Genomic DNA, 18,790 nt, shown 5'->3' with positions numbered 1-18,790 from the left:
CTGCGGGATTAGGAGAAAGGCACATTTCTGGGGTCCCCACATTCATCTCACAATTAATGGGTCCACGCGGTAGACCTTTATTAGAAAATGAGCAGCGTGAGCAGGTCCTGTCGTGGATGGCAGAAAGTGCATCCAGCAATCTATCGTCCACCCACAGTTCTGCGCCGTCCACTGCTGCAACTCTGAATCCTCTGGCTGCTGCTCCTCCTTCCTCCCAGCCTCCTCACTCCATTACAATGACACATTCTGAGGAGCAGGCAGACTCCCAGGAACTGTGCCCGGGCCCCTGCCCAGAATGGGCAGCAATGGTTCCTCTCCCACCGGAGGAGTTTGCGTGACCGATGCCCAACCTTTGGAACGTTCCCGGGGTGCGGGGAATGAGGCTGGGGACTTCCGGCAACTGTCTCAAGAGCTTTCAGTGGGTGAGGAGGACGATGAGGATGAGACACAGTTGTCTATCACTCAGGTAGTAGTAATTGGAGTAAGTCCGAGGGAGGAGCGCACAGAGGATTCGGAGGAAGAGCAGCAGGACGATGAGGTGACTGACCCCACCTGGTTTGCTAAGCCTACTGAGGACAGGTCTTCAGAGGGGGAGGCAAGTGCAGCAGCAGGGCAGGTTGGAAGAGGCAGTGCGGTGGCCAGGGGTAGAGGCAGGGCCAGACCAAATAATCCACCAACTGTTTCCCAAAGCGCCCCCTCGCGCCATGCCACCCTGCAGAGGCCGAGGTGCTCAAAGGTCTGGCAGTTTTTCACTGAGAGTGCAGACGACCGACGAACAGTGGTGTGCAACCTTTGTTGCGCCAAGATCAGTCGGGGAGCCACCACCACCAGCCTCACCACCACCAGCATGCGCAGACATATGATGGCCAAGCACCCCACAAGGTGGGACGAAGGCCGTTCACCGCCTCCGGTTTGCACCACTGCCTCTCCCCCTGTGCCCCAACCTGCCACTGAGATCCAACCCCCCTCTCAGGACACAGGCACTACCGTCTCCTGGCCTGCACCCACACCCTCACCTCCGCTGTCCTCGGCCCCATCCAGCAATGTCTCTCAGCGCAGCGTCCAGCCGTCGCTAGCGCAAGTGTTTGAGCGCAAGCGCAAGTACGCCACCACGCACCCGCACGCTCAAGCGTTAAACGTGCACATAGCCAAATTGATCAGCCTGGAGATGCTGCTGTATAGGCTTGTGGAAACGGAGGCTTTCAAAAGCATGATGGCGGCCGTGGCCCCGCGCTACTCGGTTCCCAGTCGCCACTACTTTTCCCAATGTGCCGTCCCAGCCCTGCACGACCACGTCTCCCGCAACATTGTACGCGCGCTCACCAACGCGGTTACTGCCAAGGTCCACTTAACAACGGACACGTGAACAAGCACAGGCGGGCAGGGCCACTATATCTCACTGACGGCACATTGGGTGAATTTATTGGAGGCTGGGACAGAGTCAGAGCCTGGGACCGCTCACGTCCTACCCACCCCCAGAATTGCGGGCCCCAGCTCGGTGCGGGTATCTGCGGCGGTGTATGCTTCCTCCACTAAACCACCCTCCTCCTCCTACGCAACCTCTGTCTCGCAATCAAGATGTGTCAGCAGCAGCACGTCGCCAGCAGTCGGTGTCGCGCGGCGTGGCAGCACAGCGGTGGGCAAGCGTCAGCAGGCCGTGCTGAAACTACTCAGCTTAGGAGAGAAGAGGCACATGGCCCACGAACTGCTGCAGGGTCTGACAGAGCAGATCGACCGCTGGCTTGCGCCGCTGAGCCTCCAACCGGGCATGGTCGTGTGTGACAACGGCCGTAACCTGGTGGCAGCTCGGCAGCCTCACGCACGTGCCATGCCTGGCCCACGTCTTTAATTTGGTGGTTCAGCGCTTTCTGAAAAGCTACCCACGCTTGTCAGACCTGCTCGGAAAGGTGCGCCGGCTCTGCACACATTTCTGCAAGTCCCGCACGGACGCTGCCACCCTGCAACATCGGTTTAATCTGCCAGTGCACCGACTGCTGTGCGACGTGCCCACACGGTGGAACTCTACGCTCCACATGTTGGCCAGGCTCTATGAGCAGCGTAGAGCTATAGTGGAATACCGACTCCAACATGGGCGGCGCAGGGGGAGTCAGCCTCCTCAATTCTTTACAGAAGTGTAGGCCTGGTTGGCAGAAATCTGCCAGGTCCTTGGAAACTTTGAGGAGTCTACCCAGATGCTGAGCGGCGATGCTGCAATCATTAGCATCACCATTCCTCTGCTATGCCTCTTGAGAAGTTCCCTGCAAAGCATAAAGGCAGACGCTTTGCGCTCGGAAACAGACGCGGGGGAAGACAGTATGTCGCTGGATAGTCAGAGCACCCTCATTCTATATCTCAGCGCGTTGGGGAGGAGGAGGAGGAGGTGGAGGAGCATGAGGAGGAGGGGGAAGAGACAGCTTGGCCCACTGCTGAGGGTACCCATGCTGCTTGCCTGTCATCCTTTCAGCGTGTATGGCCTGAGGAGGAGGAGGAGGATCCTGAAAGTGATCTTCCTAGTGAGGACAGCCATGTGTTGCGTACAGGTACCCTGGCACACACGGCTGACTTCATGTTAGGATGCCTTTCTCGTGACCCTCGCGTTACACGCATTCTGGCCACTACGGATTACTGGGTGTACACACTGCTCGACCCACGGTATAAGGAGAACCTTTCCACTCTCATAACCGAAGAGGAAAGGGGTTCGAGAGTGATGCTATACCACAGGACCCTGGCGGACAAGCTGATGGTAAAATTCCCATCCGACAGCGCTAGTGGCAGAAGGCGCAGTTCCGAGGGCCAGGCAGCAGGGGAGGCGCGGAGACCAGGCAGCATGTACAGCACAGGCAGGGGAACACTCTCTAAGGCCTTTGACAGCTTTCTGGCTCCCCAGCAAGACTGTGTCACCGCTGCCCAGTCAAGGCTGAGTCGGCGGGAGCACTGTAAAAGGATGGTGAGGGAATACGTAGCTGATCGCACGACCGTCCTCCGTGACGCCTCTGCCCCCTACAACTACTGGGTGTCGAAGCTGGACATGTGGCCCGAACTCGCGCTCTATGCCCTGGAGGTGCTTGCTTGTCCTGCGGCTAGCGTCTTGTCAGAGGGGGTGTTTAGTGCGGCTGGGGGAATCATCACGGATAAGCGTACCCGCCTGTCAACCGACAGTGCCGACAGGCTTACACTCATCAAGATGAGCAAAGCCTGGATTTCCCCAGACTTTTCTTCTCCACCAGCGGACAGCAGCGATACCTAAACAATACGTAGGCTGCACCCGCGGATGGAAGCATCGTTCTCTCTCTATCACCATCAAAAACGGGGACCTTTTAGCTTCATGAATCTGTGTATTATATTCATCCTCCTCCTCCTGCTCCTCCTCCTGAAACCTCACGTAATCGCGCCGAACGGGCAATTTTTCTTAGGCCCACTCAGTCATATAACTTTTGTAAACAATGTTTATACGTTTCAATTCTCAATTGAATAAAGCATTGAAACTTGCACCTGAACCAATTTTTATTTTAACTGGGCTGCCTACAGGCCTAGTTACAAATTAAGCCACATTAAAGGAGATGTCTCGAGGAAGCAGTTAATTTTTTTTTTTGCCCAGTCCCCCCCATTAAACACACATTACAAAGCCCCCCTGTAAATGACATTTCTAGCTGGTTCGTACTTACCGTTCCAGCGTTTCAGCAAGTTATAAAAGTTTCCTCAAGATGGCCGCCGGCTCTTTCCCAGTCGCTCGCTGCAGCCCGACGTGCGCGCTCCCGAGACGCCGCCAGCTGTGTCTCCATGGCAACCGGACGCATCGCAGCAGCCGACCAGACGCCCCGCAGCCGCCGACCAGACAGCAGGTAACCGGCGCTAGCCCCCGGCTCCCCAGCGCTAGTTCCCCCGGCGCAGCGACAGCCCCCCCGGCCTAGCGACAGCCCCCCCCATCGCAGCGACAGCCCCCCCGGCCTAGCGCTAGCTCCCCCGGCGCAGCGACAGCCCCCCCGGCCTAGCGACAGCCCCCCCCATCGCAGCGACAGCCCCCCCGGCCTAGCGCTAGCTCCCCCGGCCTAGCGACAGCTCCCCCCGGCCTAGCGACAGCCCCCCCCGGCCTAGCGACAGCTCCCCCCGGCCTAGCGACAGCCCCCCCATCGCAGCGACAGCCCCCCCCATCGCAGCGACAGCCCCCCCGGCCTAGCGCTAGCTCCCCCGGCCTAGCGACAGCCCCCCCGGCCTAGCGACAGCCCCCCCGGCCTAGCGACAGCCCCCCCGGCCTAGCGACAGCCCCCCCCATCGCAGCGACAGCCCCCCCGGCCTAGCGCTAGCTCCCCCGGCCTAGCGACAGCTCCCCCCGGCCTAGCGACAGCTCCCCCCGGCCTAGCGACAGCCCCCCCGGCGCAGCCCGGCGCAGCGGCAGCCCCCCCCCGACCCATCACTTACCTGGGAGGCTTCTCGGGGCTGCTGGGCTGGGCTGGTCTTCTCCGCTGGGCAGCTCCAGTTTCTGCACCTTCCTCTAACAGAGGATGGTGCAGAATGGCCGCTTCAGCGCGCTCCCGAGCAGTGACAGCTCGTCTGCGCATGCGCAGAAGAGCTGTAGCGGGGAGCACACTGAAGCGGCTCGTGCTGAATGGAGAAGACCGGACTGCGCAAGCGCGTCTAAAAAAGCAAGCTGCCAGCGAATTTAGACGGAACCATGGAGACGAGGACGCTAGCAACGGAGCAGGTAAGTGGAATAACTTCTGTATGGCTCATATTTAATGCACAATGTACATTACAAAGTGCATTAATATGGCCATACGGAAGTGTATAACCCCACTTGGTTTCGCGAGACCACCCCTTTAACCAAAGCGATTAATGGGTTTCACCTGCCCTCTTGGTTGGGCATGGGCAATTTTTCTGAAGTACATTTGTACTGTTGGTACACCAATTTTTTGGGACCCTCGCCTACATTTTAATCCTAGTAATTTTTAGCCCACCTGCATTAAAGCTGACGTTACCTCAGCTGTGCTGGGCACTGCAATGGGATATATTTATGTACCGCCGGTGGGTTCCAGGGAGCCACCCATGCTGTGTGTCCACAGGGACTTCACATTAGGGATTTGTACCTGCTAGTGTCTATGTATTAAAAATCCCGGTCAGACTGGGGCATGCAGTGTGGGCCGAAGACCACCTGCATTAAACCTGATGTTACCTCAGCTGTGATGGGCAATGCAATGGGATATATTTATGTACCGCCAGTGGCTTCCTGGCACCCACCCATGCTGTCGGTCCACACAGAGTTGTAACTGCATGTGTCTACTTCTAAAGAACCCCAGTCTGACTGGGGCATGCAGTGTGGGCCAAAGCCCACCTGCATTTAACATGACATTACCTCAGCTGTGATGGGCAATGCAATGGGATATATTTATGTACCGCCGGTGGGTTCCAGGGAGCCACCCATGCTGTGGGTGCACACGGAATTCCCATTGCGGAGTTGTACCTGCCTGTGACTATTTATAAAAAACCGCGGTCTGACTGGAGCATGCAGACACCTTGACAGAATGAATAGTGTGTGGCACATAGGTTCCCCATTGCATTTTGGTGCTCGCTAGAGATGAGAAAGCACCAAAATGCTCGGGTGCTCGTTACTCGGGACGAAATTATCGCGATGTTCGAGGGTTCGTTTCGAGTAACGAACCCCATTGAAGTCAATGGGCGACTCGAGCATTTTTGTATATCGCCGATGCTCGCTAAGGTTTCCATTTGTGAAAATCGGGGCAATTCAAGAAAGTGATGGGGACGACACAGCAACGGATAGGGCAGGCGAGGGGCTACATGTTGGGCTGCATCTCAAGTTCCCAGGTCCCACTATTAAGCCACAATAGCGGCAAGAGTGGGCCCCCCCCCAACAACTTTTACTTCTGAAAAGCCCTCATTAGCAATGCATACCTTAGCTAAGCACCACACTACCTCCAACAAAGCACAATCACTGCCTGCATGACACTCCGCTGCCACTTCTTCTGGGTTACATGCTGCCCAACCCCCCCCCCCTGCACGACCCAGTGTCCACAGCGCACACCAAATTGTCCCTGCGCAGCCTTCAGCTGCCCTCATGCCACGCCACACTCATGTCTATTTATAAGTGCGTCTGCCATGAGGAGGAACTGCAGGCACACACTGCAGAGGGTTGGCACGGATAGGCAGCAACCCTCTTTAAAAGGGGCGGGGCGATAGCCCACAATGCTGTACAGAAGCAATGAGAAATATAATCCTGTGCCACCGCCATCAGGAGCTGCACACGTGGGCATAGCAATGGGGAACCTATGTGCCACACACTATTCATTCTGTCAAGGTGTCTGCATGCCCCAGTCAGACCGCGGTTTTTTATAAATAGTCACAGGCAGGTACAACTCCGCAATGGGAATTCCGTGTGCACCCACAGCATGGGTGGCTCCCTGGAACCCACCGGCTGTACATTAATGTATCCCATTGCAGTGCCCATCACAGCTGAGGTAACGTCCGATTAAATGCAGGTGGGCTTCGGCCCACACCGCATGCCCCAACCTGACCGGGCTTTTTAATTCATAGACACAGGCAGGTACAACTCCCTATTGTGAAGTCCCTGTGGACCGACAGCATGGGTGGGTGCCAGGAAGCCACCAGCGGCACATAAATATATCCCATAGCATTGCCCATCACAGCTGAGGTAATGTCACGTTAAATGCAGGTGGGCTTCTTTAGAAGTGGACACATGTAGTTACAACTCCGTGTGGACCGACAGCATGGGTGGGTGCCTGGAACCCACCGGCGGTACATAAATATATCCCATTGCAGTGCCCAGCACAGCTGATGTAACGTCAGCTGTAATGCAGCTGGGCAAAAAATTAATTGGATTACACTGTAGGCGAGGGCCCCAAAAAATTGGTGTACCAACAGTACTAATGTACGTCAGAAAAATTACCCATGCCCAACCAAGAGGGCAGGTGAAACCCATTAATCGCTTTGGTTAATGTGGCTTAATTGGTAACTAGGCCTGGAGGCAGCCCAGTTAAAATAAAAATTGGTTCAGGTGCAAGTTTCAACGCTTTAATGAGCATTGAAACGTATAAAAATTGTTTACAAAAATTATATGACTGAGCCTTGTGGGCCTAAGAAAAATTGCCCGTTCGGCGCGATTACGTGAGGTTTCAGGAGGAGGAGCAGGAGGAGGAGGAGGAATATTATACACAGATTGATGAAGCAAAAAGGTCCCCGTTTTTGATGGTGATAGAGAACGATGCTTCCATCCGCGGGTACAGCCTACGTATTGCTTAGGTATCGCTGCTGTCCGCTGGTGAAGAAGAGAAGTCTGGGGAAATCCAGGCTTTGTTCATCTTGATGAGTGTAAGCCTGTCGGCACTGTCGGTTGACAGGTGGGTACGCTTATCCGTGATGATTCCCCCAGCCACACTAAACACACTCTCTGACAAGACGCTAGCCGCAGGACAAGCAAGCACCTCCAGGGCATACAGCGCGAGTTCAGGCCACGTGTCCAGCTTCGACACCCAGTAGTTGTAGGGGGCAGAGGCAACACCGAGGATGGTCGTGCGATCGGCTACGTACTCCCTCACCATCCTTTTACAGTGCTCCCGCCAACTCAGCCTTGACTGGGGACCGGTGACACAGTCTTGCTGGGGAGCCAGAAAGCTTGCAAAGGCCTTGGAGAATGGTCCCCTGCCTGCGCTGTACATGCTGCCTGATCTCTGCGCCTCCCCTGCTACCTGGCCCTCGGAAATGCGCCTTCGGCCACTAGCGCTGTCGGATGGGAAGTTTACCATCAGTTTGTCCACCAGCGCCCTGTGGTATAGCATCATTCTCGAACCCCTTTCCTCTTCGGGAATGAGAGTGGAAAGGTTCTCCTTATACCGTGGGTCGAGCAGTGTGTACACCCAGTAATCCGTAGTGGCCAGAATGCGTGTAACGCGAGGGTCACGAGAAAGGCATCCTAACATGAAGTCAGCCATGTGTGCCAGGGTACCTGTACGCAACACATGGCTGTCCTCACTAGGAAGATCACTTTCAGGATCCTCCTCCTCCTCCTCCGGCCATACACGCTGAAAGGATGACAGGCAAGCAGCATGTGTACCCTCAGCAGTGGGCCAAGCTGTCTCTTCCCCCTCCTCCTCATGCTCCTCCCCCTCCTCCTCACCGCGCTGAGATATCGACATGAGGGTGCTCTGACTATCCAGCGACATACTGTCTTCCCCCGCCTCCGTTTCCGAGTGCAAAGCGTCTGCCTTTATGCTTTGCAGGGAACTTCTCAAGAGGCATAGCAGAGGAATGGTGACGCTAATGATTGCAGCATCCCCGCTCAGCATCTGGGTAGACTCCTCAAAGTTTCCAAGGACCTGGCAGATGGCTGCCAACCAGGCCCACTCTTCTGTAAATAATTGAGGAGGCTGACTCCCACTACGCCGCCCATGTTGGAGTTGGTATTCCGCAATAGCTCTACGCTGCTCATAGAGCCTGGCCAACATGTGGAGAGTAGAGTTCCACTGTGTGGGCACGTCGCACAGCAATCGGTGCACTGGCAGATGAAACCGATGTTGCAGGGTCCGCAGGGTGGCAGCGTCCGTCTTGGAGTTGCGGAAATGTACGCTGACCCGGCGCACCTTTCCGAGCAGGTATGACAAGTGTGGGTAGCTTTTCAGAAAGCGCTGAACCACCAAATTAAAGACATGGGCCACGCATGGCACGTGCGTGAGGCTGCCGAGCTGCAGAGCCGCCACCAGGTTACGGCCGTTGTCAGATACGACCATGCCCGGTTGGAGGCTCAGCGGTGCAAGCCAGCGGTCGGTCTGCTCTGTCAAACCCTGCAGCAGTTCGTGGGCCGTGTGCCTCTTCTCTCCTAAGCTGAGTAGTTTCAGCACGGCCTGCTGACGCTTGCCCACCGCTGTGCTGCCACGCCGCGCGACACCGACTGCTGGCGACGTGCTGCTGCTGCTGACACATCTTGATTGCGAGACAGAGGTTGCGTTGGAGGAGGAGGAGGGTGGTTTAGTGGAGGAAGCATACACCGCCGCAGATACCAGCACCGAGCTGGGGCCCGCAATTCTGGGGGTGGGTAGGACGTGAGCGGTCCCAGGCTCTGACTCGGTCCCAGCCTCCACTAAATTCACCCAATGTGCCGTCAGGGAGATATAGTGGCCCTGCCCGCCTGTGCTTGTCCACGTGTCCGTTGTTAAGTGGACCTTGGCAGTAACCACGTTGGTAAGGGCGCGTACAATGTTGCGGGAGACGTGGTCGTGCAGGGCTGGGACGGCACATCGGGAAAAGTAGTGGCAACTGGGAACCGAGTAGCGCGGGGCCGCCACCGCCATCATGCTTTTGAAAGCCTCCGTTTCCACAAGCCTATACGGCAGCATCTCCAGGCTGATCAATTTGGCAATGTGCACGTTTAACGCTTGAGCGTGCGGGTGCGTGGCGGCGTACTTGCGCTTGCGCTCAAACAGTGGCGCTAGCGACGTCTGTACGCTGCGCTGAGAGACATTGCTGGATGGGGCCGAGGACAGCGGAGGTAAGGGTGTGGGTGCAGGCCAGGAGACGGTAGTGCCTGTGTCCTCAGAGGGGGGTTGGATCTCAGTGGCAGGTTGGGGCACAGGGGGAGAGGCAGTGGTGCAAACCGGAAGCGGTGAATGACCTTCGTCCCACCTTGTGGGGTGCTTGGCCATCATATGCCTGCGCATGCTGGTGGTGGTGGCTCCCCAGCTGATCTTGGCGCGACAAAGGTTGCACACCACTGTTCGTCGGTCGTCAGGCGTCTCTGTGAAAAACTGCCACACCGTAGAGCACCTTGACCTCTGCAGGGTGGCATGGCATGAGGGGGCGCTTTGGGAAACAGTTGGTGGATTATTCGGTCTGGCCCTACCTCTACCCCTGGCCACCGCACTGGCTCGGCCTGTGCCCATACCCTGACTTGGGCCTCCGCGTCCTCGCCCGCGTCCTCTACGCCTACCCCTACCCCTCAGCATGGTGTATTACCAGTAGTGCAGAAACAGAACGCTGTAATTAAATGTGCCGCTTATTGGCCTTTGGTTGGAGGCTGACTTCGCTTACCGAACGCACAGCAGAGCCAGGAAATAATTTTGCGCAAGCCTGCTGTAACACTTAGCTGGCTGTGTATGAATTAGGAGGACAACTACACCCAGCACAGACCCAGTACACTGAGGACAGTCACAGGCAGCCCAAATAGATTTTTTTTCCAAAATGTTTTTGGAAAGGCCCACTGCCTATATTCAATAAATATATGTCTTCTGTCCCTGCCTCACCACTACTGGCCCTGGAGTATGTAAAATAACTGCAGACTGTTGCACTGTGGACTGGAATACAGCGGTGATGTAACAGCCAACACAGAGCCAGGAAATAATTTTGCGCAAGCCTGCTGTAACACTTAGCTGGCTGCGTATAAATTAGGAGGACAACTACACCCAGCACAGACCCAGTACACTGAGGACAGTCACAGGCAGCCCAAATAGATTTTTTTTCCAAAATGTTTTAGGAAAGGCCCACTGCCTATATTCAATAAATATATGTCTTCTGTCCCTGCCTCACCACCACTACTGGCCCTGGACTATGTATAATTACTGCAGCGCGCAATGCTCTGCACGGCCGATATCCAAAAAAAAAAAAATGTGCAACACTGCAAAAAGCAGCCTCCACACTACTGCACACGGTTAGATGTGGCCCTAAGAAGGACCGTTGGGGTTCTTGAAGCCTAAAATACTCCTAACGCTCTCCCTATAGCAGCTCCGGCACCAGCAGCACTGTCCCTGATCTCTGTCAGAATAAATCTGTGGCGAGCCGCGGGAGGGGCCGATTTATATACTCGGGTGACACCTGATCTCGCCAGCCACTCACTGCAGGGGGTGGTATAGGGCTTGAACGTCACAGGGGGAAGTTGTAATGCCTTCCCTGTCTTTCTATTGGCCAGAAAAGCGGGCTAACGTCTCAGAGATGAAAGTGAAAGTAACTCGAACATCGCGTGGTACTCGTCACGAGTAACGAGCATCTCGAACACGCTAATACTCGAACGAGTATCAAGCTCGGACGAGTACGTTCGCTCATCTCTAGTGCTCGCTCATCTCTATCAGGGTGCCTTCAGATGAGCGTATGTGCAAATATGCACATTTGAGCACAGTGTATTTGTGTAGTGTTCATGCATTTTACTGTACTTTTTTTGTGCACGTAGGGCATGTTCACATGAGCGCGGGACACCCTGATTTAAAAAGCTATTCCCCACTTTAGTGCTGTATTTTGTGCATAACATTGCGCATGTCCCATAGACAAATACACAGAAAGATAGAGCATGTTCTATTTTTTTTGCACGTGCAATAGATGCGAGAATATGACTGAGCCCATTGGAATTAATGGGTTCTATTCTCTGTGTTTTGCACACACAATTTTTCCATGCACAGAAATGCACCCAAATACGTCTGTGAGAAGCCACTCTTAGTAAATAACATAGATTGTAGCTTTTGGGCAGAAAGGCCTGGCTCATAGTCTATATTGCAATTCATTCCAAAGAAGCGTAATCTGGTTGATATCGGCTACATAAGATTTAGCAGCATATCATCTAATCTACCGACAGCCAAAAATCTTGCTGTCGTAACCCCCCCTAACAGTAGCATCTGCAGGGTGAGATTGACAGCCACATGCCCCCATATTCAGTGCTCTCCATATACAGTGACAGACATGTCATGAATTCCTCTAATTGCTGGCCACATGCCCCCTATAACAAGGATCTGCTGCAGCTTCCACTATACAGTACCAGCCATAAGGCCACCATATACAGAGACAAATGATTGAATAATGATGCCACCTATTGACCAAACTGATTTATTACAGCTTTCCAAGTCTTGATGGTTCTCTGGCTCACTGGACATTTTTGAACTTGGTGAGATGTGAGAGTGGATTCCCAAGACAGCTGCTTGCCCAGAATGCAGATCAGCCCTGCTGAATGTGAAGTACTTGGGGGCTATAACTGAGCGCAGGAAAACTGTCATGCTTGAAAAAATGAAAAGGACCTTGAAGGCAAGGAAAATGACTTGGGGATTTTAGTTAACTGTAAGCTTAACTGGAGCAACCAGTGTCAGGCAGCTGCTGCCAAAGCAAATAGGATCATGGGATGCATCAAGAAGAGGTCTAGGGGCGCATGACGAGAACATTGTTCTTCCTCTTTACAAGTCACTGGTCAGATCACACATGGAATATTGTGTTCAGTTTTCAGCACTCAAGAAGGACATGTCAGAGCTTGAGCGAGTACAAAGGCGGGCAACTAAAGTAATAAATGGAATGGGCGGACTAAAATACCCAGAGAGGGTATCAGAATTGGGGTTATTTTGTTTAGAAAAAAGACGTCTGAGGGGCGACCTGATAACTATGTATAAATATATCGGGGGACAATACAAAGATCTCTCCCATCATATATTTATACCCAGGAAGGACTGTGACTGTAACAAGGGGGCGCCCTCTATGCTTAAAGGAAAGAAGGTTTCTACACCGACAAAGAAGGGGGTTCTTTACTGTAAGAGCAGTGAGACTATGGAACTCTCTGCCTGAGGACGTGGTGATGCTCAACTTGATAAAAGAGTACAAGAGGAGCTGAACGTCTTTCTTGAGTGTAACAATACTACATGTTATATCACTGATTACTTCAGAAGGGTCAATGAACCAGGGATTATTCCAATTGCCAGATTGGGGTCTTTTTTTTTGTTTTCCTCTAGATCAACATGGGGGGCAGGGGAGTGGCGTAACAGTCTGAACTGGATGAACATATGTCTGTCTTTTTTGGCCTTACATGCTAGGTTACTAGTAAGTGAGCTAGTGCCACCCCTGATTCATAGGTGACCTGTTGTATAATGGATGGAGATCATAATATAATAATCAATATGCTACAAAGTAATCAAACTATTAAAAAGCAAGTAGTTTGAGTACTACCAGACCATGGCACCAGGGCTAAAAAAAATTACGATTCACCTATTTACATTATAAGGCCGGACTCATATGAGTGTATGCTCACAGCGTATTATGCATGCAGGTTTTGCACTGGTAATGCACTGGACCAATCTCCCATAGGCCGTCATGTTGGCACGAATTGCATGAAATAAGCGCACAAGAAAAATCACAGCATGTTCTATCTTGGCATATATTACATGCGAATGCATGCCAAGATACTGCATGGCAATTGGCAGCACGCATCAAGTGCACTGTGTCATTGCGTACTTACTGTGTGCCACCTCTCAGGTGGTATGCAGTGACTTAAAGGGGTTGTCTCGCGAAATCAAGTGGGGTTATACACTTCTGTATGGCCATATTAATGCACTTTGTAATATACATCGTGCATTAAATATGAGCCATACAGAAGTTATTCACTTACCTGCTCCGTTGCTAGCGTCCTCGTCTCCATGGTTCCGTCTAAATTCGCTGGCGGCTTGCTTTTTTAGACGCGCTTGCGCAGTCCGGTCTTCTGCTCTGAGCACGAGCCGCTTCAGTGTGCTCGCCGCTACAGCTCTTCTGCGCATGCGCAGACGAGCTGTATCTTCTCGGGAGCGCGCTGGAGCGGCCATTCTGCTACCATCCTCTCTTAGAGGAAGGTGCAGAGCCGCCCAGCCCCCAGCAGAGCCGCCCAGCCGCCCAGCAGAGCCGCCCAGCCGCCCAGCAAAGCCGCCCAGCAAAGCCACCCAGCCCAGCCGCCCAGGTAAGTGATGGGTGACGGACTGACGGGGGTGACGCGTGACGGACTGCCGCTGTGACCCCGGGGCCTACCGCTGTGGCCCCGGAGCCTACCGCTGGGCCCCGGGGCCTACCGCAGGGCACCGGGGCCTACCGCTGGGCCCCGGGGCCTACCGCTTTGGCCCCGGAGCCTACCGCTTTGGCCCCGGAGCCTACCGCTTTGGCCCCGGAGCCTAATGCTTTGGCCCCGGAGCCTACCGCTGGGCCCCGGAGCCTACCGCTGGGCCCCGGAGCCTACTGCTGGGCCCCGGAGCCTACCGCTGGGCCCCGGAGCCTACCGCTGGGGAGCCGGGGCCTACCGCTTTCCCCAAAAGGGCTAATTGGCTTCTGGCCTTGGGGTTATTTGCCTTCCTCTGGATCAACTCAGTAGGATAGACAGGATGGACTAGATGGACATTATCTTCATTCAGCCTTACATACTATGTTACTATGTTACTATGTTATGTTATCGCTGGGGAGCCGGGGCGTAGCGCGGGGAAGCCGGGGCTAGCGCGGGGAAGCCGGGGCTAGCGCAGGGGAGCCGGGGGCTAGCGCGGGGGAGCCGGGGGCTAGCGCGGGGGTGCCGGGGGCTAGCGCGGGGGAGCCGGGGGCTAGCGCGGGGGAGCCGGGGGCTAGCGCGGGGGAGCCGGGGGCTAGCGCCTGTTACCTGCTGCCTGGCGGTGGGTGACTGGTCGGCCGCGTTCAATCCCAGGGTCCGGTCGGCAGCTGCGGGGCGTCTGGTTGTCAGGGAGACACAGCTGGTAGCGTCTCGGGAGCACGCATGTCGGGCTACAGCAAGCGACGGGAAAAGAGCCGGCCGCCATCTTGGGGAAACTTTTTATAACTTGCTGAAACGCTGGAACTGTAAGTAGAAACTGGCTAGAAAAGTCATTTACATGGGTGATTAGTAATGTATGCTTAATAAGGGGGACTGGGCAAAAAAAAAATTTCACTGCTTCCTCGAGACAACCCCTTTAAGGCCGAATGAGCCTCACCTAAGGGCAGCTTTAGATGAGTGTATGTACATATATTCTTGCCTCAGCGCAACTTATTTGTGCAGTGAAAGAGGTTGCTTTACGTGTGTTTCAGCGCATAGAACTGTACTTTTTTGCTAACGCAGGGCCTGTTCATATTCATGCGCGACACACTCTTTCCCTGTTTTAAAAGACTAAAACGTGACGAAGCGAAGCCATTGATTTCAAGGGTTTCATTCTCACAAGCGTGTTTCTCGTGCACAAAATTTGCGTGGGAGAAAAGTTAGGCTTTCTTTCTCTGTGTTCCGCAGAAAGCTGCCATAGGAGTCTATGGCAGCTTAAAAAAGGGAGGGGGAGGGAAAAGAAGACAGCTTGCCCTAATTTGGCTTTAAATAGCCATTGTATTCCACAGAAAGGGAGTAACACGCGTGTAAACTGCCATTTCGAGTGCAAAAAATGACTATACGCTAGCATGCACATATCCGCGAGTATTGCCACCTAGGTTATGCGTAAATACACTCTGTTGCGGCTGTTTAAGCCCTAATACTTATACAAATGCCGAAGCATTTGGACTGATTACGGCACTCACTACATTGAGTGCCGAAATCTATACCGATCTACAGGGGTGCTTATTAGAGATGAGCGAGCATACTCGCTAAGGACAATTGCTCGGTCGAGCAAAGGTTCGGGTGCCGGTGCAGGTGACAGGTGAGTTGCGGCAGTGAGCAGGGGGGAGCGGGGGGGGGGGGGAGAGGGAGAGAGAGATCTCCCTTCCGTTCCTCCCCGCTCTCCCCCGCCGCTCCCCGCCCGCCGAATCTTTGCTCCCGAGCAGGCAGGTACTCGCTAAGGGCAATGCTTAATCGAGCAATTGCCCTTAGCGAGTATGCTCGCTCATCTCTAGTGCTTATATGTGGACACTTATGAGAGTAGGATCTTCGCAGTCTTCTACTTCTAGGTGGATTGTGATATTTTTACCCCTGTTATTGTGGTCTAGTAGTGCTCAAACTGCTTGTTTTTGGTTGATGTACAACATAGATGCATGGTTGTAGGTTACACACATTTTGGGCAGCACAGACATTTGTGGACCATATATACAGAGTATGGCGCTGCTGTGTCATCTATCTTGTTGTAATTTAACTATTACTGCTTGTAAGTCATAACCAATCTAAATAGTGGGGGGAGTGAAGAGCAGCTAGCTAATGGCTTGAAAGATTAGTGTCATGGCTCGATGGCCCTGACAGATCCTTAGTATACCGGCTGCGAGATGTAAGTGGACTGGCGCTACTAGGTCAGTCCAAGCCAAGTTATGATACATTTGTGGTTGTATGTTTGTTATCCTGTTGGGTTTCCCTATAGTTGATAAGGGTCATTAGGATTCACATTTTGAAATTTCCCTAGGTGGTTTGTTTTTTCGTTGGCTGGCCAATCTATTTGAGAGGGGGTTTATATATAATCACCAGCTCTCACCAGCTGCTGATTATTCATCTCTTATGGGTGAAGTTGGTCTAGTCGACATTTCCTTTGGAGTTGTCTTCCAGATGCAATTAAGTAGCTGGTGTATTACCTGTATACTGGAGTTGCTTCTGTGTCAGGACTCAAACTACACTGCCTGCCTGCTCCTCTGAACTGCAACTGATACTACCCATACACAACCTCTGACTTCCCCTGACTATGCTAGCTGCCTGCTACTCTGTACCGCAACTGATACTAACCATGCACCGACCTCTGGCTTCCCCTGACTATGTTACCTGCCTGTTCCTCTGAACAGCAACAGATACTACCTATGTACCGACCTCTGGCTTTCCCTGTGCCTTCATTGATCGCACTACTAAAGCTCTTAACCCAAACTGGGCTGTTACATTCTTATATTGCCCCTGCTGCCTATAGTTGTTACCACCTGTTCTTATATATTCCCTGTTTACACCCAGGGAAAATGCAGGTGGCCCATAGGTTCCAGCGTGGGGCCGTTCATATTGGAGCGAGCATCCCACTTTAGCAGGGCTTTTTCCGTCTTCTTGCTGTTAGGGCTAGATTTTCCTTTTTTCAACTCTTGTTTATATTTGGGTGGTGTTTTTGGTGTTTTATGTGGGACTTACAGGTTTTTATTTTGTCCTACGTGAACATTGCCTTGCGTGTGTGCTGGACGCGGTACGTAAACGCTCAGCATTGATGTAACAATTAGTTCCTTTTTTAGTTTCCCTTAAAGCAAGTAATCCTCTAAGATTCTATATGATACATTAAAGGGTCCCTCCATTTTCACATTGATATGCAGAATGAATGAGCAGTTGATTGCAACACATCAGCCAGACACTATTCAATGGATCATAATGATTTTGAAAAAATACTGAAATGTACGTCATAAAAATGAACTGATGAAGTATTGAGGCTGTTACTGGGACTTGCCTGAGTATTTATATCTTTGGAAGTAGTTTTGTAATGGACTATCAAGGTCACCCTGGAAAACCAATAAATGGTTGCTGAGTCAACTTTAGTGCCGCATATAGCAATCAACTTATATTAGAAGATATTTAATAAAGACTTAGATGTCAACAAATAAGGGATCATGCTAGGATTATAGGCTGGATTTGATGGACCTGAGTCAGTTTTCAACCTGATCAACTATATAACTATGTAAATATTCCAAGGAGGACATATAATTCAGATTTTAACAAAGTACCAGCTAACACAGACAAGCTTGTGAAGGCCAAATAATATTAACCCCTTATAAGTATCAGGGTGTTTTGGTCTTAAAAACTATTTAGGGATTTTACCCATTTTTTTTCTTCAGCTAACAAAATTATTTTTGCAGTGTTTTTTTTTCCTTGACATATAGGGCTATTTTTATTTTATTTTTTTTTTCACTTCCTTTTTTTTTTTTTATTTTAGCTTTTTTGGGAGTAAAATGTTTTTATTTATAGCTTATTTCTAAAATTACTAGATTTACACCAAAATAAAGTATAGGAATGGGTTCCTCATTTTGTTTGGACATTTTGATATATAATTTGTATAGTTTTGGATTACGGGGCGCATACAGCGACGGTTTTGGTTTGCGTCGGCTTTGGGTCATTTTCTTTTTTATGTATATATTTTTATTTTATTCTGTAATTTTTTTTAACTTATTTTTGTAACTATTTTTTTTTTACCATCCCGCATTACGTCATATAAGACTTTTGGTGGTCAGTCACATTCTATTTCTTTTTTTTAATTTTATACTTTTCCACTGTAACTGGGGCATCCATAAGAAACGGGTACAAGGGAGAACATCTGTAGCAGACAGGGTCTGTTCTCTGGCCAGCGAAGATGGCGTCGTAAAACCTGATGAAGTGTCATGGGTAGCTCTACCATCTTCTCCCAAAAGATCCAAAGAGTAGTCAGCTCATCCACACACAGGATCCAGTAATAGAAACCATGCTGAATAACTTTATTACCTGTTTGTTCTCGTGACGCCATTGCCCCTTTACAGTAAGCAAACCGAATAATAAAGTCCACAGTCAAAGGAATAGTTTCAAACGGGAGGCACACGGTTTTCTTTTACTTGTACAATCAACTTAGATTCTTCCATGACAAAGCGTTACAACAGTCTTAGGCATGATATTTTCAAGCACATTAGTATTTCTCTTCACCTCAACAAGTTTGTATCCAGACGTCACTTTTCACATACCCCACCCTCTGAACATCCACAGTCCCAGTTATGTGACAAATGATCCCTGCGGGTTTTTCTGACACTTGAAGGAAAAACACCAAATACCCCTCCATTTTCCTATTATGTCCTTTCATCCGCCACACCAGTCACACTTAACAATTCGGTAACTCAGTCTTTATTAGCTCCCAACATGGAGGTAATTAAGTGGGGGGACTATGCATTCGCCATTGCCGACTCCACGCTCCCCACAGAGGAGATATCCCATTGATGCAGGGATAGGCCTGAGACTCAGCTTGGCTACGAGCATCAGATCTTCTGTTTCCGCCTCACACCTTCTCCTTCACCAACTACATCTCCTCTCTCTTCTAACAGTGACGACTGCACCACCGCATCACACCTCCTTCATGTCCCGACTACTAATCACCCTCTAATTCCTTCCCCAACGTTCGTGACCAGCCACAAATGT

Source organism: Eleutherodactylus coqui, chromosome 6 (genome assembly GCF_035609145.1).
Source record: "Eleutherodactylus coqui strain aEleCoq1 chromosome 6, aEleCoq1.hap1, whole genome shotgun sequence".
NCBI classification, from domain to species: domain Eukaryota; kingdom Metazoa; phylum Chordata; class Amphibia; order Anura; family Eleutherodactylidae; genus Eleutherodactylus; species Eleutherodactylus coqui.
Note: the sequence above shows the minus strand (reverse complement) of the source record.